This window comes from Lepidothrix coronata, unplaced genomic scaffold, assembly GCF_001604755.1.
Source record: "Lepidothrix coronata isolate B3197 unplaced genomic scaffold, Lepidothrix_coronata-1.0 Scaffold1, whole genome shotgun sequence".
In the NCBI taxonomy this organism is placed as follows: Eukaryota; Metazoa; Chordata; class Aves; order Passeriformes; family Pipridae; genus Lepidothrix; species Lepidothrix coronata.
The window spans coordinates 7,802,761-7,827,684 of record NW_016690181.1 but is presented as its reverse complement, the minus strand read 5'-3'; the positions used below and the strand labels follow the sequence as shown (position 1 = coordinate 7,827,684).

Below are 24,924 nucleotides of genomic sequence, written 5' to 3'. Positions count from 1 at the left end.
TTTAAATTCCTTTATGTAACAGATTCTGAGAGATTATATTACACATATAGTTATTAATATTAATATTTATATATTTTCTCAACCAGTGCTTATATATTGCTGTTGATTGACTCTAGTCTTCAAATTTTTCCAGTGCTATGAAAATAGGAAATAAATGTAAAGACAGAGAAAAAAAAAAAGTAAATATACAATCTCTGAGGACAGCAAAGCTTTAAGATTGGATAACATTCATAAGCATGTAGAATTAAAAAATAAATAATAAAATTAAAGCATTAACTTTTCCAGCTTACTTTTCTATTTTCTAAAGAATGCTTATTATTTTCTACTTCTGTGATCTGTATATTTTAGGTTGGAAACAATCATCCGTCTTAATTCATATACTAATTTTTCAATTAAAATGTCATTATTTGTAATCAGCTGTACAGTAAAGAAAAGATAAAGAAATTAGACACTTGTTTTCTTAAGCAATTAGTATTTTGCCTTTAGAGTCGGGGAAAAAAACAAACACTCTTTCAACTATTTTTTACCACAAAATCAGGTAACATAAAGAAAAAAGAAGCTGATGTTTATCTGTGTAAGAAATTATTTGCTGTGATAACAGTAAAGAATAACCTGAAGAGATAGCTATTGTCTGCATTTAGAGCTAGATTTCAAAGAACTGCAAGACACGGATCAACACATCACTGTTTTTATGTAAAAATTAAACTTTTATATAGCAGTTGGCTGACCTGAGGTTTGAAACAAATGATTATAACACCATTGTTAACAGCCAAAAACCTCCTAAATAATGCATATTCAGGGGGTTGAATTTTGTCAAAAGAACAAACTGAAAATGAAAGGATACCAGATGAGAGACTAAGGCTATTAGTGGAAATTTTTTGTTACCGTCTTTTTGAAAGCAAATTCTTTCTTATTTAGAAAGGAAAAAATAAAGGAAGCAATTCACCAGTCAAATACAGCAGTAGTTTTGGAAGTCTAAGTTTTATCATGAGCAATGTAGGGGAAGAAGGCAATGCATCTCTAGTGAAACATACAAAGCAGTAAAATAGGGTGGTAACCATGCACAAGAGTGACATTTTCACAGAGTGAGTAAGAACAGAGAATGAGTACTGAACAAGTGTGTAAAGTGGCAGGAGAGAAAGGAAAAAATTGTAGTAAGTTTCCTGTTATGACTTTCTTCTTCAATTCATATCTACATTTTTTTTCTCATGTTTATAATCTCTGTCTCAGACAGGAAGATCAGAAGCTGTTAAATAAAACATTTTTATCAAATAATAAATGAGATTATTAAAATTATTCAGTGTATACAATCTGGAAGAAATGTCAGTTGAACAGTCCACATTCCATCCTAGAACAACCTACGGAGCATGAACAGTATGGAGATAGATAGATAGATAGATAAATAGATAGATAGATAGATAGATAGATAGATAGATAGATAGATAGATAGATAGATACATGCACACATGCATACATACATGCATACGTACATACATACATACACAAATAGACAGACACAGAGCAGTATAGATTGTCTTGGACTCATCAGTCTCGTTGCATGGGTGTGATTTCTTCTTAGAAATACTGATTTCCGATTTTTCTCTTTGATTTTTTTCATTAACTTCATATGATACAGCTTGTCATCTCAACATTTATATGCACACCATCTTCCATTTTTGTAATGTGCATACTTTTGCTATCAAAGATCAAAACATTACTTTATACGTTCCCACTCCAATACTCCAGTGTTCCCCCTCTCTAGATGTCACACTTTTAGACAATTTAAAAAAATTCCATAATGTTTATTCATATGTAATCATTGCTCCCTGCTGAACAAAAATGACTTTTCTGAGACTGACAATAGTACATTCTCCTTCTACTCTCTTCCTTTTTCTCTTTTGAAACAGGATTATTTTATGGCAATAAAACTTCTGAGGTTGTAGATATGTGTAGCTGTATTAAATATTTTACTTCTTTATCTCCAAATATCTCAAAAGCCTTTCAAATGGAAGGAGCTGTTTCATTGTTTCTACAGCATGAAACTAAATGTTGATTCTAACACAATTCTTACACACAGGTGCTTGTATGTGAGGGCATCTGTGTATGCGTGTTTCAAGTAGAAAAACACAGACATGCACTTACACACACAGAAGTGTTCTAAAATGAAGTTTTACAGTTTAAATAGAAGAAATTAGACTTTAGAAAGAATATTTCTGTTATAGCAATTTCATCCAAAATATTTTGTCCAAACCTATTCAGAGAACTGTTTAAAAGAAGCTCAAAGGTGTTAAATATAAATTAGGGGGAAAGTGCAACCAGAGAAGTCACATTACTGCTTCTGTTCTGAAAACTTCTCCAACCACAGAGAGAATGGGTCTCATTTCCAAGAATATTTCTCGAGGGAACCAAGTTCACTAAAGTCCTGTACAGGTATGACTGCTTACAAAGGAATCAAAGAGTGGCTTGAGCTTTCAGGACAAAGTAACCTAAAGATAGCACCTGTCACAGAACATTATTGCCTGCAGATACGGCAAAGCTGCTGCAAATCAGAGTGCATTGCTGCTTTTCTTCATCTCATATATTTGAATGTATACTCAAAATTATATAGTGTCTTCTTTTCCACTATAATTAGTGTGACATCTTGCAACAAATATGGTAAAATTTGATATTTCTAACTTATTTTAATTTTGGAAGTCTAAAATAAGCAAAACTTGAAAGTCAGAATAAGGTAAACTGGAAGTTTACAATGTTTGAAAAATGTAGCACTGATTACACCTTGTCATTTTGATCTCTATCAAATCTCAACATTTCCCATGTGCCTTATATTTTAGTTTGATAACTCAATAACGTAAACTAAGGCATAAGAAAACAGGTAACTGAGGAGAAGGACATTACAGATGGCTTTAGTGAAAAGAAGAAGTAAAAAGAAGGAAACATTTCAGATAATTTTGGTGGTTTTTTGAGGAAAAAGAGTATTAATTGTTGAAAACTGGAAACTGGTGATTGTAGTAGTAGCAAATTGACAAAGACGTTGCAGGTAAAGTAGGCTGTTGCTTAGTGGTTAAGTTAAGCTTCTGTATAGCTGGAATATTGTCAGTGACTTGAAAAGAGTATCATTGAGAGAGGGAATGCATGAAGGCATGCATAGGAAGGCATGGAAATTTTTGCTTCTCAGTGGTTAAATTCCTTGCAATTTCAAATGGATTACTACTCCAGAAATGGATTAAGCATGGAAAAAAAACCATAGGTTAGGAAGAAAACAAAACCTCACTGCTCCAAAAGTCATCCCCAGATGTATTTCCACAGCTATACAAAGAATTCTGAGCTAAGTATTTAACTGGTCACCTGTGTTACACCAGTGCAGGTTGATATTTCAAAATCTGTTTTGCAGTTTTTCAGAAGAGCCCTAGTGACTCCTAGATAACTGTGATTCCAGAGTAGTATAAGTAGTTCAATGCAATTAGTCTCTTCATGGCCAATTGTTTCTCTTAAAAGTTAGAGTATTACAGTGCTTAAGCAAGTTGATAAGCTATCTTTCCTGTTCTCTTCCTGTTGTCTTTCAGTCTAGTGATATGAACAGTGAGCAAACAGATGTCCTGATGAAATGAATAAATGTTTGTTTCATTCTTATTTAATGTTCAAACTATTCCTCATATTTTGATTGACAATCAAAATGGAGAACAAACTATAAAATTATATTTTGCACAACTGAGATAGAATCTCTAATTTAATTAATTTCTACCCTCTAAGAAATTTGAAGTTTAGAAATATATTTATATTAGATGAAATCCATCTTGCTTTCACTAAGTTCATTAAAGATATTTACTCAAGCTCTTTACGTTCTTCAGTATCATACTCGAAGTTTTCGTTACTTTTTGTAGACAACATTTTTTGGTAGTTTTCACAAATAAGAGATGTTCTCTTAAAAGACCTCCTTTCTGCAACTCAGAGTACATTTCTTTCATTTCTTCTTATATTTTCCATCCTTTTACCGTTCCTTGCATTCTCTAAAATATTACACTGAAGAATTTCATGGTAGTTGCACAGTGTAAGTGCTCATGGGACATTTATCACATTTTCTTCTGTAAGTCTTTGCTTATAGTTGGCAAATATTAAACAATCTGTCATCATTCAAGCTTCTTTTTATTTTATTTGTTTAAGAGAATACTTCATTTTTCAGTGATCTGTTCTTGATAAATGGTTTATAGCAAGATTATGGGAACAGTGAAAGAAGCATAAAAGGAGTGGTCATTGAGAGCATTTCTCCCTAACTTCAACCTTTACTTTTATTAACAGAAAAAAAATTGTGGCAGCAAGCCAAATGTTTTTACTCTGGACATTCACTTTCATGTAGATTGTGAATAGAGGCAATTGATAATGAGACATTTGAAAAGATAAAGTGAACTGAGTGTTCAATACACATGACTAAGGATAGGAAAAATCATGAAGATTAAATATAAGCTTTATCTCTACATTTCCTTTAGATTGTAAGCTAAATAAAGCAATATCTTCATCTCAAAACTAGCATTAGAGGATGATCTAGTTATTTTTTGAGTAGTGATTTGTAGTTTCCTGACTACTACGAAACAGCATGGTATGAATATGATATCTAGAGATTCCTGAACATTTGTTCTCCTGTGCTTGGTTTTGCTGGAAGTTTCATCAGGCAGCGAAGCACAGCAATACAAGTCCTACTGGGAAAAAAGGCGTGGGGGAAGGGAATAAAAGAAAGCATTTTTATCCTGCAGAGTTTTCCTTTTTTTTTTGGCTGTTTATAATGTGAATTGCAGGACAAAAGCACTCAGCATTTTTGCTTCTTTAAACTACATGTTCAATGGAAAGTTTAGAAAGTGACTTGGGCTCCCAAAAGATTAGATTGTAACTCTATATGCTAAAAAAAGAATTTAAAAAACACACAAGAAAATGTACACTAGAGAAGAACACGTTTCACTGTGCTCTCTTTAAAATGACCTTATGGGTCATTGTGTCAAAAAGACTTTTTGAATGAATATACTCAGCACTAGCTCCTTTTGCTTGTATTGCGTTTTTTATTCTCACGAGGAAGAAAAATGTATATATTGTAGAGTGAAGGATGGCACGCTCAACTTATGGTGCTTTTCATGCTTTTAAAGAAATATTGAGAAGTATTGAGAAAATAGATATATTTTGTGTTTTTAAACAAACATACAACCCCCCATGAATTTTAAAAAATGTTTGTACGATACTTTTCCTTTCTTGTTTACTTTCTTAAAAAGCATGTTGTTACCGTATCAAGGCTGTGGCTGTCAAATCTGCACACAGATTTTTGACTCCCACTCACAGAGATTGTGATCAAACCATCCTCCAAGTTATTTAATTTCTCTGTGCAAGATCACCACCTGGGAGGACTGAGTTCCTAGATGCGAAAAAGCACATCTACATATATATATATAATATACAATAAATTCTCATTTATTGTTTTTCTGCCAGTAGTCACTAAAAGACCAGAGAAGATCAAGATGCTGTTTTCCTGTCCCCAATACATGCAAATAACTAAAGTCAGTTGTTTCTTTAAAAGTTTCCAATTTAATTTAAAACAAAAACAAGAATGAGAAGTGCTAATAATGATATAAGACACCCAGTAGGACAGGCCACTACGAATGGATCCATGTTGCATGAAAGTGGTCCCTGAACCTGTTGGTGGTAAATCTTTGAGCTACAAGTTACACAGAGAACTGTTGGATAAAGATTATACTTACAGGTGCTTTCCTCATTAACTTTGTCACATATGGCAGATGCACAATGGAGCTATGTCCTACTTGATTTTTAGCTGTATTCAATCTCTAGGGGTCTCTTATTTGTCACATTTCCTTCAGTCACAATTACAAATAATGACTGTCTTGAGTGTGGAAGCATTTTCCTAGATACCTACATGATTCATCAAATCCCTGTCAGCTAGAGATTTTAGTTATCCAGAAACTAACACCCATTAGGTCTTTCATTTGAGATCTTCCAAAAAAACCCCAAACAGTTAATTGCATGTTTATGAAAATATACGTTATTTTCTGAGTCTTTTCTAGTAGAAGACAAAAGGACAAGTGTAACAATGAGTGAATCAAATTAAAACACATTTGGGTCACAATTCAAAACACTGCCCAATATATGACCTGATCTATTGTTGCTGTCACATTTTTCACCTTACACATTTTCTGCTGCAAAAAGACTGCAGCTCTGATTCAAAAAGGACAGACTTTTCCCAGATTCTACCATTTACTGCTATGCTCCACTTTCAAGTAGGTTTCTGTTCTGGATTACTTCCTTTAAATCTTAAATATATCTAGACTGGTAGAGGAAAAATCTAAATTATTTCCTCAGTAATAGTGCAGTTCTTCCTACAATGAAATCAAAGAAATAATCTCATTAGTGTCAGGAGAAGGAAAAATGAATCTTTCATTTTGGAACGCTATGGGAGCTGGGGAGAGTGAATGGACATAGCAGAATGTCAGCCAGACACATCTTTTCTGGCCTGTCTCAGCAGTCCAGGTGTGAGCATCACACTGCAGGTATAGCATTTTATTAAAAAAAATAGAAATTTCATGTATGAACAACATTTCATATATTGAAAGTTAAAAAGTTAAAAGTTAGAGCTAGCACTTCACGGTATACGTATGGAACTTTTCCAAATATCTTTTGTTATTGGCTAATGTCTCTGACAGTATCCATCTACAGCATTTTCTTGGCTTTTGCTTACAAGGTGATATTGGGTCTAAATCGGAAATAATTGGGAGAGTAATTTGTTTCATTGAGATGTAGAGAAATAGCTCTACTGATCAAACAAGTAGCCGGTAAGTTGTTATGCTGTCAGCCAAAATAAAAGAGTTGAATGTTGGGGGTCTTTGATTTTTGTGATTTAATCCAGAGGACCAGTAGAAATTCATTCTATGCTGTTTATCTTCCTAACCGTGACTCAGTAAGGAAATTTAGCTGAGGATAGATCATATTCACTCTTATTTTGTTGATTTAAGATTAGATTGAAACACAAATATGTGGTGGGAGGACACTTGCTGGTATTATTAGGACAATTGTTTTTCTCTACTGTTGTCTTTCATGCTATTTTTTTCTCCTTTCTTTTCCAATATAAATTCCTTCTCAGGCTGCTATTGCTAAATGCAGATCCTTAGGCTGTTAAGAATATTCACTGTATGCAGAGGTAATTCTGGTTTTATATGCACACCAGTGATGAAGTATGCCTAGAGCAGAAGACTTGAGAATTTATAAGGAGACTCTTCTGGCTTTGCTTCTGAAATAATATTAGATCCTTGCACATACAGCTATTAAGGTTACTCTTTCTTCTTCATCCTATTCCATAGTTCTTATTTTTCACACCAAGTTGATACTTTGGACAAGAAAATTATCAGTCCTTTACCTGTATACCATGAACTGTAGTTCTGTTTAGGCTATTAAACCTATTTAGGCTGATAAACTAGCTTATGCCTTGAATAAAACAGGATAAGTCTTTGTTTTCTGAGAAATCAGTCTGAGTTTTTATCTTTGGGAATAAGTTGGGAGTATTCAAATATAGTGGTGGTTTGGATCTTTTTTTAATTTTTTTTGAGCATTCTCAAAGCAGAAAAGAAACTTGACACATTATTGATTTCTTCCTTTTTTTCTACAATTCCCTTTTTCCAAGGTAGCCTGTTTCTTGCACCTTACAGGCAGAGGTTTCATATATGGTGGATCTATTTCTTCCTTAGTTCTAGCAAGAAATATGGTGTTAATCCAAGTCATTTATTCTGATGCAAATAGGATTTTTTTAGTGAGAATTTTGATGTAATATTTAGGTTTATTTGTACTATTAAGAAAAACATAAGAGGTTTCATCACAGTTAATGGTAAACATTCTATATGTTAGAAATGAGAAGAGCAACAGTTCTGTGCTGAAGCAAATGACCAAGATAATGCACGAACTGGAGATAGAAACTAAAATAATTTTCCAATGTAAAATGTAGTTAGCTTAAGGAAGGCTCTGCTGGGCAAAAAACCTGAGATGGAGTCCTTCACAGAGGCTGCCGGACCTGGTTTTCCCAGCATGCTTTAAAAAATAAAAAAAAAAAAAACAAGTTACAAAATCTGATTTCTGCTAAATGGAAAGTCAGAAATAAATGGTTATGGTTGTTTGGAAATAATTTCTATGTGTGGAATTGATTTAATTTTTTCTATAAACTCATGTTTTGACCACAGAGGGGAAAAATAGAAGTAAAAAATAAGAAAATAGTAATCAAAGTGTTTAACCTCAGACATGAGAGGTACCAGCTGTGCTATATTATATGAACTGCCTGCTACAGAAACTTCAAGATAATGGATGTCCTGAAATAGCCGAAAAAAATTAAATGAAAGTATAATTGTCAGAGCTGCCTACTCACTTGTGGTCTGGAAAACTCTGTTACTAAAAGTTGCCTCAACTGCACTATAATGAAGAGAAGGTTGTGGCTACAATTCTTGTTATATCAATATAAGAACTTACAGATAACAATTAAGAGGTTCTATTCAACACTTTTTTTTTTAACAGTAGGGCTGTATTCACAATTTGTGTATGTACAAAAAAGTTATTGTAATATTTAAATACAATAGCCAATAGATGTATTTTAAAATTGTTGAGATTACATTCTATTCCCCCATACCACCCAAACTTTGCAGATTTGAGGAATACAGACAGGCTCCAAATAGAAGTTTTGAAATATAAGTACTTTGTACAAAAGAACTAACTGGGAGGATGTAGGAAAAGAATTCATTACAGGATATTAATAAAGACCTTTGTCAATAAATTCAACTGCTAGATATTTTAAAGCACTCTGGATTTTCTAAAAAATAAAAGAATGCTAATGCTGATTTTTATATTTTCTAAAATTACTTCTATAATGTTACTATTTAATGGTGATTTTTTCAATAGATTGACCATACTCCTTTTCTTTATACAGTTCTGACAAATTTTCTTGATAATGTAAAACTGTGTCCAAATGCTAAATAATATATTCTTTTTAAGTACCTATTTCAGTTACTATGAAAAAAAAGAATGAAAATTACACACCTAGTAAAAAAATGCTGTTTCAAGCTATGATGAAGAGAGTTTTCTTCTCTCCGTCTCAAATAAAAAATAAGCATTTGAAAATCCTTAAAATTTTACTTCATTTTATTTTGTTTTGATAAATAAGTCACATAAAGATGTTGTTCCATAAAAATTGTTTCCTAAAGCCCTTTATATATCTTTCTCTAACAGTCTATCTGCTCTAATTGCCACTGCAGTGACAGGAGAAGTAAAGTATTTTCATTACTTTATTTGTACATTGCTAGATAAAAGGTATTGGTTCACTTAGATAAGGGAAATTACCTAGTCTATTAGAATGTTTTGGACATATTCCTGATATTTATATCTATAAAATCCAAGTCTGGAAAAAAAAAATAAACCAGAGGTAACATTTTAAAAAATTAGTCTACAGAGCACTACCATTTATTGAGTTTTTGTCTTTATTGTGATACTATTTTAAAAAAGAAGGACAGATCTTGTGCACTTGAAAATAAATGTCTGCCAATTGAATATCTTGCTTAAATTTAAGTCTTTTGTTTAAAGCTCTTCTGGCAGGCCTGTAAATTACATTTATTTAATTACATATGTATAACAGCAACTACAGATGTTAATATATCTGGAGTTGTGCAGGAGAAATTGTCACAATTTCAGTCTATGTAGAAAATCTGAAGCAGAGCTGAAGGTACGAGTCATGCTCTAGTCTAAACCAGAAGCATTTGACTCTTCATTTGAGAAATCATGCCTTCAGAAAGGATAAAAATGTGACTTGATTCTGCTACTTCTTCAAAGATTGCATAGAAAAGGCTGTATTTTAATAACCTGTAAAGTTTATGATTTACACACGAAGTGTCTCCATGTTCCCTGCTTCTTGGCAAAGGTTTCACGGCAGCGTGCTGCAGTGTTTTATTGTGTGCAGTGCAGAATTTATAAGTCTTTGTTATTTTCATAAAATACATTATAAAATATTTACTACTGCATTATGAAAGCATTATTGTAAATAGTTAAAACTGTAACTCAATTGTCAAGATAATTGAATAAACCATATTTTGTGGTGCATCATCCTGCAGTGATGAATCACCATTTTAATTCTGTTCCATTCATTTATTCACTAATGTGGCAAAACTGAAAATTTCTTAAGAGTCCACACTTTGAATTAGAGACTTTAATTTGTATACTGAAAGAAAGAATGAATTAAGTTTCTGTTCTGCCAATATAACTTACATTTAAACTTCTTGTAAGGCTTAATAAGACAGAAGTTTTAGTTCTTCCAAAAATGTGTTTTTATAGATAATTTTATTTTAAAATTAGCACAACTCATTTGGTTCCAGATGTTGAGAAGACACTTGCTTATGTTTTTGTTACTGATATATTTCTTTAAGCAAATGTGAGTCATGATTCTGATTAATGATGAATATACTGGGAGAAGGTTTGCCCCCTTATCTTTCCTTACCTCTTACAAACTAACCACAGGGTTGATTTGTAACACACAGTCTTGGAGAAACAAGGATATCAAGGTCACTCCATTATTCATTAATTAACACTTTAAATTACTGTGCTAAAATCTGAGCTTTCCTTCTCCCTAGGCTGTCAGAATGGCTGGGGAGAGGGGAGAGAGGGGATAGAAAAACTGGCCCTGGATATCATTGAAGATGGAAGTTCATTTAAAGGAATTTGGAAGGACAAACCACAGAATATGATTATTCATTTGTTTATTTGTTTGCTGTTGATGTTTTCAATAAGAGTGGATAAAAGCCAGGCACTGAGGATCTAACAGGAAGTGTCAGTTGTGAACAGTAACAACCATAAGAATAGAACAGAATTCAGCAAATCTAATAGCAGCTTCCAATACCTAGTGTGACATAGCCTGGATTTCAATCCATCTGCCAACTATAGCCAGAGAGAATAGTAATTTGGGATTGATAACAGAGGCTACTAAATTAATCCTACTTCTTTATTAATTGTAGGGTATTTGTGTTTCATATTTACATCATAAATATGGTATTTTAGCCCTGATTACTTCATATGTTTGCTACTATTTGACATCAATGATTAATATCATACTTGACAAAATTCTGAAAAAAATTAAAATTCCATGGTAGTAGGAGGACAGACTAAGCAATCTAGTAGTTTTACTTTCTCTATGTATGGTAATTCTGTATTCAGTTGTTTGAAGAATGGTTGAATGAAGGCATATGAAGAACGGCTTTGTTCTACTGCAAGCTGCAAGGTAGAGCCTAATGGCCTTTCCTGAGTGCCAGTGGTTTTGGCTTTTATTCTTATCCTATGACCGATTAGCAAGGTCACAAACTCCTTGAATTTTTGCAAGTTACTTCAATGTTTCTAGGCCTCAGTGACTCTATCACTTTCAGTAAAAAATGAGAATAAGAATCCCGGACATTTTAAATCACTTTGAGATCTCTGGGGGTTTGAGCAGAGAAGGAAGGGAGCACATTCTTAAATGTCCCAGCCCAAGTCCATTTTTTTTTTTACATATTAAAACATAAGGTGCCATAAGAATACTACATTTTTGTAGTCATAGATGAATGAAATAAATTAAATAGCTGAAGTGGGTTTGATGTAATATAGCTTTGAGATTTTTAAAACTTTAAAATATGCATACTGTTGTTAAGGTCTGACTCTTCTTATCACAAGCCAAGAATTAGTTTTGCTTTGTTTAGGCAGGGGTTGGGTGACCTACAGGAAAGCATTTAACAGATCCCACATGATGAAAAAAACATTTTGACACTGCATCATAGACAGAAGCTTTATTACAAACCAATTTGGTTATCCTCGAATGCCACTGTACCACACTATGTTGAATTACTTCATGTTTCATTGTAACTATGTGCTCATAGAAGGTAAATCAACCAGTACAGCACCCTTCAAGCTGTATTTGCAAAGGTTCTGTAAGACAGCAAAATATTCTCAATAAACCAACAAGCTACATAAATTCAGTTAAGAAGTGAACATATATTCCAGGATTGCACACAGATCACTACGGATCATCAAGTCTAGATTTGCTTCACAAAATGGAGGCCTTGTTATGGTTTGTAAAGAAAGTGACAGTTGCAGGCTTAAATCAAACAAGGATCTTCACAATGTACTGCATGAACTTCTCTGATCCTCAGTTTTAGTGAAATTGGTCTTTCTACCATATGTGAGTTATTCCATAATCCACAGATAAAACCTGCTACGAGTGCACAAGATTACCCAAACTGAAAATTAAGCTTTTAGTGGACATGGCAAAGGTAAAGGTCAATGTGGTCACACCACATAAATAATTTGAAAGTAAGACAGTTGTGGCCTAATTTGCTGTTGATCATACACTCCTGTTAGTTTGGAAATCAAAATGACCATGTACAAATGAGATTAACAGGTCCAATTTAGGTGTTATTAGATTCACAAATTATGTTTTCTTTCTCTATGCCAACTGTTTTTATCAACATATTATTGATCTTTAAAAGACAATGGAGAATCAATTTTCTCTTTTAACTCCCTTTTTATTTGTGAGGCTGAAGATTTTAACTTCTTATCGGCTTTTATCAATGCATTAAAAAAAAGAGGGAAAAATTCAATCTTATATTCATCTCGGCCCATATTGATTCTGATTTCTGGGTCCAATAGGAATTTCTTTGCAATTGAATGCTTGTCTATGAGAAATTCAACACAGCTAGAACTTTTCATGTTTTATGTAATTTTTAGCTATAATACATTTAATTAAGGTATAATTTTTGGACCTACAGAAGCTAGTCCCAGAGCAGAAAAAACTCTTATTCGTAATATGATTGTGAATTAGAATTAATTAGAATAGGCAGCCTGTTCAATTGAATCCAAGGATCTTCCAAACTCTGAACAAAATTCCCTAGTAAGATTTTTGCCCTTGCTCATAAATATAAGCCCACATCCTTCTTATTGAGATGGTGCTAATTTCTTAGATCTTCTCTGGCAGTTGTATCTCAAAAATAGTTTTGGATCTCCCTTAAAGTCTATGCTGAATCTTTGAAATAGTTGGTTTATATAGAGATTAGAGAATGCATCACTCTGTATAATCTTTTGCAGCCTCCTTATCATCCCAAGAAATTTGATTTCTGGCTCTTATAACTATTTATTAGCTGGATCTGGCTGTCACAATTATGTCTTTCTCAAAATTATAGCAAAAAAACATTTTCTTGGGACCATGAATTGTCTTGGAATAGAAGCCAAACAGATGATATTGAAATCTGAATAAATTTAAAACAAGTGACATGGAATAAAAAGGATTTATAACTTCAAACATGAAACTAGATAATAGTATTTATAAACCTATAAATTTTAAAGCTCACGGACTAATTTAAAAGCATTTTTGTGATACTGCCAGATGAGAAGTGCATAAACAGAAGGTTCCTTTGATTATGAGAGTGTTTGCTTCTGAAAATTAGAGCACAGCCATTTATCAGAGGGTGTCTCAAGGCTATAATCAGTTAAAGATATTCCAGAACTGAGGTAATTTAGTATTCTGAATGTCAATCAAACCATGGAAAAACATGAATCAACGTGCTAATGTAAATTTGAAATATGCATATGCCAAGATGGCAAGATGAAGAAATAAGTGAGTCAAGTTCCTCGTGTGTTACAGTACTTTGAATAGTCATGATTGTGTGAATTCAAAGGATGTACCCACAAGTTTTCCAAATGCAGCTCTATATGGACTAAATGGTAACTTAATGCAAACAACTGTTATTCTATGATGACAGAGATCAAATAACATCACCCTTTAAAAGGAGTATGTAGGAGGACATGACACTTCCACAGTGTCCTTCTAAATTTCATATCAACATCAGGAGAGACCTTGATGTAGGAGCTCTGTTTCAGGACCATCTTCTAAGAAGGTACTTCAATAAAAATTAAAATAGGCAAGAGCCACAGTAATACAATTATACCGGTAGACAGAAAAAGAAAAAACACATTGACTTCTTAGCTCTCCATGAGGACAGATCTTACCAAAATCAATCTTCTGCGTCCAAAAGCCCTGTCATTTCTCTCAAAGAAAATGTGTCTCCTCATGAGCTAAGTTTCTATTTCCCTGTAGATGATTTTCCAGATTTACTGATAATTATCCTGGGACCACTGACTGATAATGGAATGCTCATTTAAGAGGTATTGAGAAATTAGTATTACTTGGTCATGTGCTATACTTTGGGTCACAGTTACAGGAACTGCCTTTTTGACTAGGCATATAAGACAGAATATATTCTGTCACTGAAAACTTTTTTATATGAGTTAATAAACCTTTATATGAATCTTTTGGCTTGGCTTACTTGTATTTTGCTTCACTCTGAGTAAAGGATAGTGTAGCTGCTGAAAGTTTTGATGGAGGCAAGGAGCACTGAACAGAACTGAACAGGATTATGAAATCAATTACTTGAAAATCTCCCCACGTGTGTCTTGAGGTAAAAGTACTTGGAAAAGTAGTACTGGGAAAATAGTTAGAAGAGTATTATTAGAAATTGCTATTAATATATGGTTTCCTTTTTTTGTCATAGTATTGTCACCTGCTTACAGCTATTGGACTACATGACACTATTGGAGCAGAATGATTAACTCACTACAGCCATTATTATATTCTTATCTGAATCATGACAGAAAACATTGGAAATATCTACTACCCACTATTTTTGTTATAACAAACCAAATTTAAACAAGCCTTTATTATATGACACATCTGTCATATAACAAATTGACAACAGATGATGAACAAACCAAAAAGCAGGCAAGCAGACTTTTAGATAACTATACTTATGGCTAGTGCTAATTTACTTGATGATCAGCTAGAAATGTATTCTATTTGTCTGTTAATATCTTCTACCATATTTAAACGGAAATGCTCCATCAGAAACTGTTAGGAAATCATTTATGATTAGCAGCTTTATCAGACTTTCATGGAATTACAGTAGGGATGATGTGCTAAAGATGAAAGTTTCAGTTAACCATAAGTATGATTGTTTCAAAATACATGTTGAAAAGCAGGGTATAATTTTAATTTTTTCTTTCCTTTTTCTTTGTGTCTAAACATTTCATTTTTTGAAAGATACATATTTATGGTTTTCTATCAGATATTTGCTCTTAGCAATAATATGCAAAAGAAAATATAGGACATAAAGGGACATAAATTGAAGATATAAATTGATCGGGAAGAGACAAGAATGAATGTCTGTATGTGGCAAGCACACTTGGCTTAGTAGGCAGTAAGCAACTGTTTCTCTCTTTTGAATAAACAGGTGTTGGTCAATAATGGAAGTAAGGCATTGTACCTGATGAACTAAGAATAACCTCTGTCTAGAAAAAAAAAGTGGTTTTTTTTACAACTTTATGTATCTGTGTAAAGCAACACATAACTTAAACATCTTTCATCTGGAATTTATTCTCTGAAACACTCAATCTCCTTAGTTATTTTAGGCAGAAAAAGAAGAATGTATGCTTACACATAACTCTCTAGCTTAACTAAACAATCTCTCCATAAAATAGTGCTTGTTCATCCCTCAGAAACATATGTAAAATAGGCTTTTTTTACATAGGTTTTCCATGTATTCCCTCCAGGCCTGGATGACAAAGAAATTATAAATCATAAATTTTTGCTAGGTGAAAATCCAAAAGCAATTATACATATTGCATGGTTCAGGATGTCTTTATTCTCATCTTCTTACTCTCTTTTTGTCCCAATACATAACCATAGGGATAAAAGAATTATTGGAAAGAAAGTGGATTGTGTTTGTCTTTTTTTAATTGCTACAGGAACTTGTATACATTCTTAGTTTTCAGCTTATAATATTTGAACTGAAATGACTGAAACTGCACAGTTTTCAGTTAATAAAAATCAACTATCTGGTGACAATATGAAAGTGTCTATTAATAGAGTAAAATACAAACAATTTCCATACTGTATTTTATAACAAGCATTAGTTTGATCACTGCTCACAAGTTCTTCCACCAAGTCAAACACTGTATTGAACTAGATATGCTTTACATATCACAATGCCTTTGTCTCAGACAATTAGACTAGAAAGGCAAAGATTAGAAGAAAATATACATTATTGATTGTGTTTTATTCACAGATAAGAAATAAAAGATTGTTCACTAAATGGAAATACATTTCAAGATTTATAAAATTTCTACAGCTGAGAGATGAACTGAAGGTAAAGTTCCTAAATTAGAACAGTAAGTTAAATGTAAGTCCTCTCAAGCTCATATTGAGGCAACTGAAATTTAACATGTTCTTCAGTTAATCTTTTTACAACTTTCTTCTCACTCACCAAAGCTGCCACCCATCTCTTATAGCTGTACTGTGCAAACTGTCATAATGGGAAATAGAGAAAATTTTTCTCAGTACTTTTTTTCTGATCACCTATATTTGTCTACAATCAAAGGCCTTTGTGCATAAATAAATAGTGTTTATTCTCTGTTATCATTGGTTGTATTTTTATCAAATAATCTCATTTGTTCATTTCTAGAGGAGAAGCTATATCGTGTGCCATTAGTAACCTAACAAATAAGAGAAATGGCATGGCTCATGACATGACTAATGCAAAAACTCTTATTTATTTATTTATAATTACCAACTACGGTGAATAAAAATAGCAATATCATGTACTACTTATTGTTAGATTCCAAAGAGACTAAAAGGCCATAACTTTCAAATTATTCATTGAAAATATATTAACTTGTTATCTGTTGAGTAATTCCTACCTTACAGTGAAATATTGTTTTAGATGTGATACGTCAGCAACAAATAATATAGCTTTACTGCAGAATTTTCTCTGTTATATCTGTAAGAGATTACATTGTTATGGCATAATATAAAACACAGGCATAAAATATACACTTATTTATAGTACCTGAAAGAAAGGGATTCATTTTCCTCCACAAACTGATTTCACCCTAAGTCCACACAGACAATTTTTGTTTTTTGACTGAAGAGAAACAAACACAATATAAATTACCCCCTGAAAGACTATTACTTCCAAAAGAGATATGGAAGCAGTTGCTAGAAAATTTCACTGCTATTATTGTTCTTATGCTGTCAGGAACGAATATAGCATGATCAAGCACAACTTTCAGCATTGTTTTGCGCTCTTAAAGACTAAAAAGTGTTTGGTCTGGGTGGTATCTGAACAGAAAATATTACAAGAATATGTAATTGCTCTTTGAGGTAGTAACAGTAATCCAGCAGTATAGAACAGAGTCTACACTGGTCATGCATTTATGAACCATAGGAAATACATATAAAAATAGGTTCAGAGACTAATGCTCATTCAAAATCTACTGGGGTTCTGTTTAAATGTTGTTGGAGTCTTGACTTCTACTCTTCTGTCAAAATGTAGTTTGAATGACGATGTTTGAGTTGCTGAACAAATTGCACCAGAATTTTCTAAAATGATGACAACATGAATTTATTCCTAACCATATATTTTATTCTACTTTGTACCTGAAAAATTTTGTCCCATCTGTGATTTCTGCGATGCCAGAAGCTACCATCTATGGTAGTAGAACTTTGTCCTCTACCTGTTGAAATAGATGACTGAAGAATCCGGACAATAGTTTGCAAAACCTTTGGGATCTTAGGGCTTAAAAATGCTCTTAATAATGAAAGTCATTATTATTTACCCATGGTGAGCTGAGATTTAGGACCAGAGTTACAGGGAAGCTTCTGTATGTATTACTTTTTCAAGATGTCTTAGTTGAAGTTCAGTAGGTTCAGGTAGTTATCACGGAGCCATAGACTAACAAAAGAGTTAGAACATATCTGAGAATGTCGTTAAACTTCACTTGCAGGAAGTGTCTTACAAAGTCTTTCTCAGAGATCAAAACAGGAAAAACACTTAGAAATACACAGTGTGAGCAAAGACTGATGTCCTCTAAGAAAGAAAAGGCAAGTTGCACCATCTGGTTAGGTTTCTTTGAAGACAAGACTACCACAGGAGACAAAAATGGAATTCAATGGACATCACATGTTCAGATTTCCAGAAAGGATTTGACGTAAGTCCAGCTCATGTGTTGCTCTTTTTTACTGCAAAGTGGCTCAAAAGCACATGGGCTAGCTGCCTGTTAGCGGTGTCTTACTGTTCAAAGCGCAGTGGAGAATGGAGGAGGGACGAGCTGAGCCCTGGGGGCATCTGGGCATGCTAACTGCTGTGAAATGTCACACATTGATGTTTCAAAGAGTAACATAAGTTGTATTTAACCCTTTCTCTGCTGATTTCTAGTACAATGGCCAAATTTCCTTCTGGAGCACAGATTTTCTTTTGAAATTCTTATTTTGATCTGCAGGGGTTTTTTGTCTTACATGGGTTACATATTGTCAGCCATTGCCTTTAAGATCTACTATAAACATTGGGTTTGCCATTACAGAATTTACGTAAAGAAGATGCTGCTTCACAGCAATGTTTAAAAGTTTGTGTACTTATATAATCAGAGTAAGAGGGGACCCATCCAAGATACAATGAAGTCAATGGAAAAGTTCCCGTGGATTTTCATAGGTCACGAGACTGACATGAACTTCAAGTTACTATTCTCTTGCAGCAGGAATAAAGCTAAACATGGCCAGTTTTAGAGCTTAAAGACCCTATCTCTTCAAGCACATTACATCTTTGTGTATATTTGTTCAATTAACTCCCAAGATTTGTAGTTAACAGACCGGATGTGTTAATGACTTTCCTTGGGAAGGAATGCTTGCACTGATGCTTCAGCTTGCTTTTCCTCCCACATGGCTTCAAAGAGGAACAAGTAATACTCAATTGTCTTGCAGAAAATAGTCCACACATGCAAGTGATCCAGAGCCTGGTGCCTCCGCGTCTGCCAGTCTATTGAATATTAATTACTAGAGCAGGTTATGATGTGATCCATTATGGATTAAATAAAAGCGTTGCATTATGTTGTGAGCATCCCTGCATGATACCTTTACAGTCCTGAATATAGGAGTCTGCATATGCAAAAAGCTTTAGAGAAGGTAATCTTTGGAGATCCTTTTAATCACACCTTTTTATAAGTCATTAGAAGGTCTATGAACCTAAATCTTTTAGATTATTTAGCTTTTCCTGACAAAAATTCTATCAAATGCATTCACTTATCTGTGTTAAATTGGATTTTTACTGACATTGATATATATAGCAAAGTTTGTATGGATTTGGGCCTTATTTCTGGACATAAAATTCTTTCTAATGAGGCAGTTCCTTGTCATCTTCTGTAAATGTACTGTTTAACTATAGTCATTATTATGAGATAATGAAATGAATAACTTTATAAAACCTTCTGTAAAAGATAATATAAAAATAATATTTAAAACCCAAAAAGGGTTAAAATCTTTTTTCAGGACCTAAAAGATTTCTCAGAGCCTGGAAATCAATAATAATTTATATCAGTCAAATCATATCAGTCATATTTGACAGAATAAAAAGCCCTATGAACAATTTAGATGAAATATGCATTTTCTTTCTTTATATGCTCTCCTTTTCAGCAGTTACAGGTATTTTATTGCATTATACATTCTTATTTAGGTGCTCCTCAGAAATATTCAGGTTGTCACAAAAAATTTGTAAACCTCTTAGAATTCATGTTCCAAGACACTGAAATAGTTCTAAAAACTTTTGTGCCTTTTTCTTCACTGTTTGAAAAAAAAAAAGAAAAAAAAAGAAAAGAAAACAATATTATGAATAAATAATGAACACAGTTTACAGAATAAAATTTGTAATATCTTAAAGAGCTCAGTACATTCAGAGTTATCAGATTATCTCCATTGTGGTCCACAACTGCAGGTACAGAAGTGAGTCTTGATTCTAAGCATGAAACCAGTAGTTTTCTTAAAGTTAACATTTCTGCTTATGTGACTCAAATTTACACTAATGTGATCTGTTTGCTCTGTAAGATCCATTCTTTTTATCATAATTTTGTGCAGTAGCCAATAGTGTGAGTAAGTAATGACTGTGATTGCAAACACTGGAGACTAGATAGCACTTTTTTTGTGTGTGTAATATTACCATAATTCTCATAATCTTATGAAAGTTTGGAATGGGAACACAGAATGCCTTTGCACTTTGTGAGCATCATGCCTTTGGGACATTTTTGGCAACCTCTAACACATCCTGGCTCAGAGCACCAATTTATGGAACTAGTTTTATCAATTAATAGTTTGGAGTTGTTATTTAAAAACAATCAGTGAAATGAATGGCACTGGAATCCCTGTGTTACTGAAGTTTACTGTTTTTCTAAGTTATCAATAATATTTCTTTCCAAGATTTATTGTAGTAAAGCACCTACATCCTCATGAAAATGTTTTAATTAAAACATATAAAATGTGCAGTGTACAACTGTGCATTGCTCTTTGTATCTGGAATTCTGAACAAATTAAGTTAACATAAAACACAGTTCAGCACCAATTTTTCAAAGACACCTGGAAAAGCTAAACAGGCTTTAAAAAGTGCTTACAGGTTGTGTCTTCACAATAGTCACTACTACAAAATCTACTCAAGAAAGTGAGAAAATGTTTGAGTAGGTCACTGATTCTAGTTTCTTTTTAGCACAGCTGAACTACTTTCAGTCCCTATAATAACTAGCTCAAGTGAGACTTTATTGAATCGTAAGAAAATGTTTTCTTATGTAATTAAAAGTCCTTTTTCAAAATTGGATTCAGATTTTAATTTTCCTAAATATTCACAGAAATGCAGTTCCTTAAATATGAAATACAGTGGCATAAAAAAAATGAAAAAATAATGGAAAAAGGAAACACCTACATAGTTTTAGAGATTTTCATAGAAAACTATATTGAGAGTGTACAGATTTGTGACATTAATTGCTATAGCAATCAGAAGTAATATTAAAGGGTGATATATCTCACCAGAATTATTTTTAGTAACTTGATATCTACCTCGGTCATATATATGGTGATAATTGTAGTCCTTTTGTTTAACTGCCTATTGAAAGTTTATTTTTTTTCCAAATGTTATTTAAATGTGTAAGCTCAGTGGATTTATCATATCTGAGCTAAATATAGATGAAGATAATTTGTGACTGAATAAGATTTTGCAAAAATCTGCATACTGAGGTAATTACCCTCCTCCTGATGAATTAAATGAATATTTTTCCTTATGAATATACATATGTTATTATTGAGTCTCCCTAAAAAGCTACACTTGGTCATATGAATCCAGCTTTCCTTCTTCAGACTCCAGATACTGAATACTCTTGAAAAAGAAAATCAAAATCTTGCCATACATGTGGGTTGGGATTTTTTCATTTTTCATGACTTAAAATATTTCTAGGAAAATTTCTTCAAATATATTTCCAATGTTTATTTTTGTGAATTTATTTGGTGAGATAGTCAAAGCTCAGAAATCATTATATTATGACCATTAAATTCTATCAACTAGAAATATATTGTAGGTTTTAAATGAGTGAAATGGGAAAAAAAAAGGCTGGTAAATAATAATATTGACAAAAGAGAAAACACAGTAATTATTATGATCTTACACTCTTTTACCACGTCAGCTGTCCTGATTCCAGCTTGAAAATCTTAAATTCTGCTGTCTGTGGTTTTAACTATTTTATCTAATACACACAACTTTTACCAGTTACATGAAGATAAGGAAACAAGACCATGAATCTTCCTTCTTCTCTACTGATGGTATAACAACACAGCTGTACATGTAAGTAAGCAACCACTTCATACTATAATGCAATGCAGTGCTTTTCTCACCTGGCTTAATAGTGCTTTTCCCACTTGCCATTGCATGTTTCTCTCTTAGCAGCTTTTTCAATAAGTCTCTCACTGCTCTGCTCCTCATTTTGTATCAAGCTGTGCCATATAGGAAATGTATTGCATTATCTTAGGATACCACCGTATTTTCACTCTTATTTTAACTCCAATATCATAACTGACAGTAGCAGTGTCTCTATTTACAGCTTCATAGCACTCTTAGACTTGGAGAGTTTTGTTACCTCTTTTTCAGAGGTTTCTATTTAGCAGACAATTATCAGTACCTCACCCAAATGGAAACACTTCAGAATTGAACTGCAATTGCTCAAATGGCAAAGTAGTCCTGGTGTACTTCCAATAACAGATTGTGAGGATCAGACACATCTTTGTTACTGTTTAAGAGAAAAACATTCAGGTTCCTCAGCAGTGAACAGCAATCAGATAACTTTAAAGTAATGTCAGAACAGAGAATTACAAACAATGAAATGATGAGGCCCAGATCCTCAAAGATATTTAGATGAATAATTGCCATTGAGATCTATCACAGACTAATTCATAAATCATTAGCACAGTTTATCCTTTCTGTTTATCAGTTACCTAACAGTAAAATAAAGAGAGTGAATGAAATGTTTGTGAATCAGAGGAAGATAAAATACCACCTAAACATAAGATATGAAATGGAGGAACTTTAGTTTATCCTAACAAAATATACTAGAGGGGTGCTCCCTAATAAATTTCCTTAAGTCTGAAGTGCTTCAAGTAGAGCATCTCTGACCTTTTATATTTTTCAACAGGATTTTTTTAACCACATAAGTAATCTGTAAACACATGTAGTGTCTTGTATTTTGGTGTGTCAAATGATGAATTTTTGTCTGTGGACTTCTGCATACTGAGACAAATCTTTAACTCAAGTCGATGCCATTAACCTGGTGCGTGTGCACTACAGCATAATGAGACCACCTTGGCCCAGGGACATGGTAGAACCCTGTAAGTTGCCTTCTTATTAGAAAACTCAGATCTAAGGAAAACAATACACAAAGGTAATATCTGTAGCAGAAAAGCCTTGCTATTTGAAGGTGATTTTTAGAGTTCTGTTGAATATATTGGGAACTTGGATAATAAACTGAGAGCGAAAAACTTCTCATAGCTCTTAACTGGAGAAAGTTAATGTTAATTGAGATTAGTCCCACTGTAGAAATCAATTCCTTTAATCTGCTCTTTAAATTATATTATAAGGACTCTCCTGTAAAATGCACCATCCCGAGTATCTTTAAAAGCTCATATAAATAAAAAAAACCCAAAAAAATAAATAGAAGATGATTCTTTGAAAAAGAATGTCTTCATATCGTAATGAGTTTATTGACTTTAATTTTCATATGCCTCCTTTAAGAAGAAACAAAAATCTTTAAAGAAAGAGAATAAATGTTCAAAGTTTCATTAATATAGTCAACCTTTGCTGAATATTAATTTAATGAGGTACATGACATTAGATTTTTCTTTATGTATGATTGGAGTTAAAAACCACCAAAGCAACTGCTTCCTGAGAGAGGAGTCAAAGGAAGATGTTATTCTTATGTCAGTTGCTGTGCACTGAGAGGGCTTCTGCAATGCTTTGTGATGGAAAGGCCACACTGCACTATTCCCTACCCATCCTTAGTTCTCAGGACTGAAATAGTGTAATTTTGACTAGAAAGGTGATTAACAGTGAAAATTTTTCTTAAAGCCTGTTACAAAATTATTCAAAACCATTCAGTGCTTTTTTATTTACTTATAATAAGAATGAGCAAGACATTTATAACAAGCTGACTGTGCATTTGTAGCCTCAGCTGCGTTGTGTGTCAGCCTCTTTTTGTGCAACAGTCTGCAGTGAAGGGCATTTTCAATGCTCCGGGGAAGTTCTACACCAGGAAACCAAGAGGGTAATTCAACTGGACATGCCAATTAGCATCTTCTCTCAGAACATGTTTACTGTCATTGTCTCTGCTGCTAAAGGCCAACATCAGTGAAATGACCACAGAGCCCTCCTGAACACTAAAGCCGAGCCATCTTGCAGCTACCACTGGCATCCCTGATTTCTGGTATTGGCTCCTCCATCAGCTCCCGCTGACATGGCCAGAGCAGACATCAGCATATATGCAGACGAAAATTAGTTGTTCAAACATTAGTAACCAATCAGTACTAGCTAAGATAAAAGATTGTTTGGATTACTTTCCAAATGCTACTGGAAAATCATATAATAGACTCATCTAGGAGAATCTCAAAAGATAAAGCAAGTCTAGAATACTCCACCTTTCAAATATTGGTTACAATATTTGCCGTATTTTCTCATTCTGATGTCATTGTCACCTGTCACCTCCTTTTTTTTCTCTATTTCCTTTTCTTATTTAAAGTGCCTTTGAAATAATTGCATTTATAAATTCTCTTTGACAGATGAAGAGATGAAGGACAGGAAAAAGAGCTGACATTATCCTTCTTACAGAAATCAAAATGAGATTTATTGCTTCAAATATTCATTGTATTTCCTTAGGCTGTGTTATAAATGCACCTGCATTAGCAGCTGCATGTCATCAGAGATCATGAGCAATTTGTTCTACAATAAAACTGGAAAAGTACAATCACTGTTAAATAACACCTGTGGAAATCAAGGTGACACTGGTAATTTTTGGAAGAAGGCCTTTTTGTTATCAATGCATTTTAGATAATGGAATGAAACTGGGAATACATGTATAAACAGCTCCTAAATCAGCCAAGAATTTTTGATATCATAAATGGAGAGAGCAGAACTTGAATAGTACAGAACTGAAGGCATAGTGAATACTAAACTCTTCCTGTGTTTCCTCCCATCAAAGAAGAGGAAAAGGAATAACTACTGAGGAGTCTGAATAACAATTTAGTAAATTGGACCATGTATTAAAAAAAATATTTAAAATTATGAAATTAATCAAAATATTGACAATAAAAGCATTCTTAGTCTGAAACTAGTAGATTAGTGTTCTAAAATAACATAGTATTCAAAGCTGACAGATTCAGTTATGTTAGTAACTAATGAATTAGATTTCTCACATTCTTTTATATATGCAACCATATAAAAGTGATAAGCAAATTTAGTTATGCCAAGCTAAATAAAGAAAAAGTTA

The 24,924-nt window shown here is 33.1% G+C and overlaps 1 long non-coding RNA gene across 1 annotated transcript in view; it reads left to right on the top strand.

The window, feature by feature from the left end:
- Window positions 1–24,924, top strand: part of LOC108493696 — a 54,352-nt gene that overhangs the window by 6,365 nt on the left and 23,063 nt on the right. The window contains exon 2 of the long non-coding RNA XR_001873562.1: window positions 21,663–21,737. This is a non-coding gene — a long non-coding RNA (uncharacterized LOC108493696). The remainder of the gene's footprint in view (window positions 1–21,662; window positions 21,738–24,924) is intronic.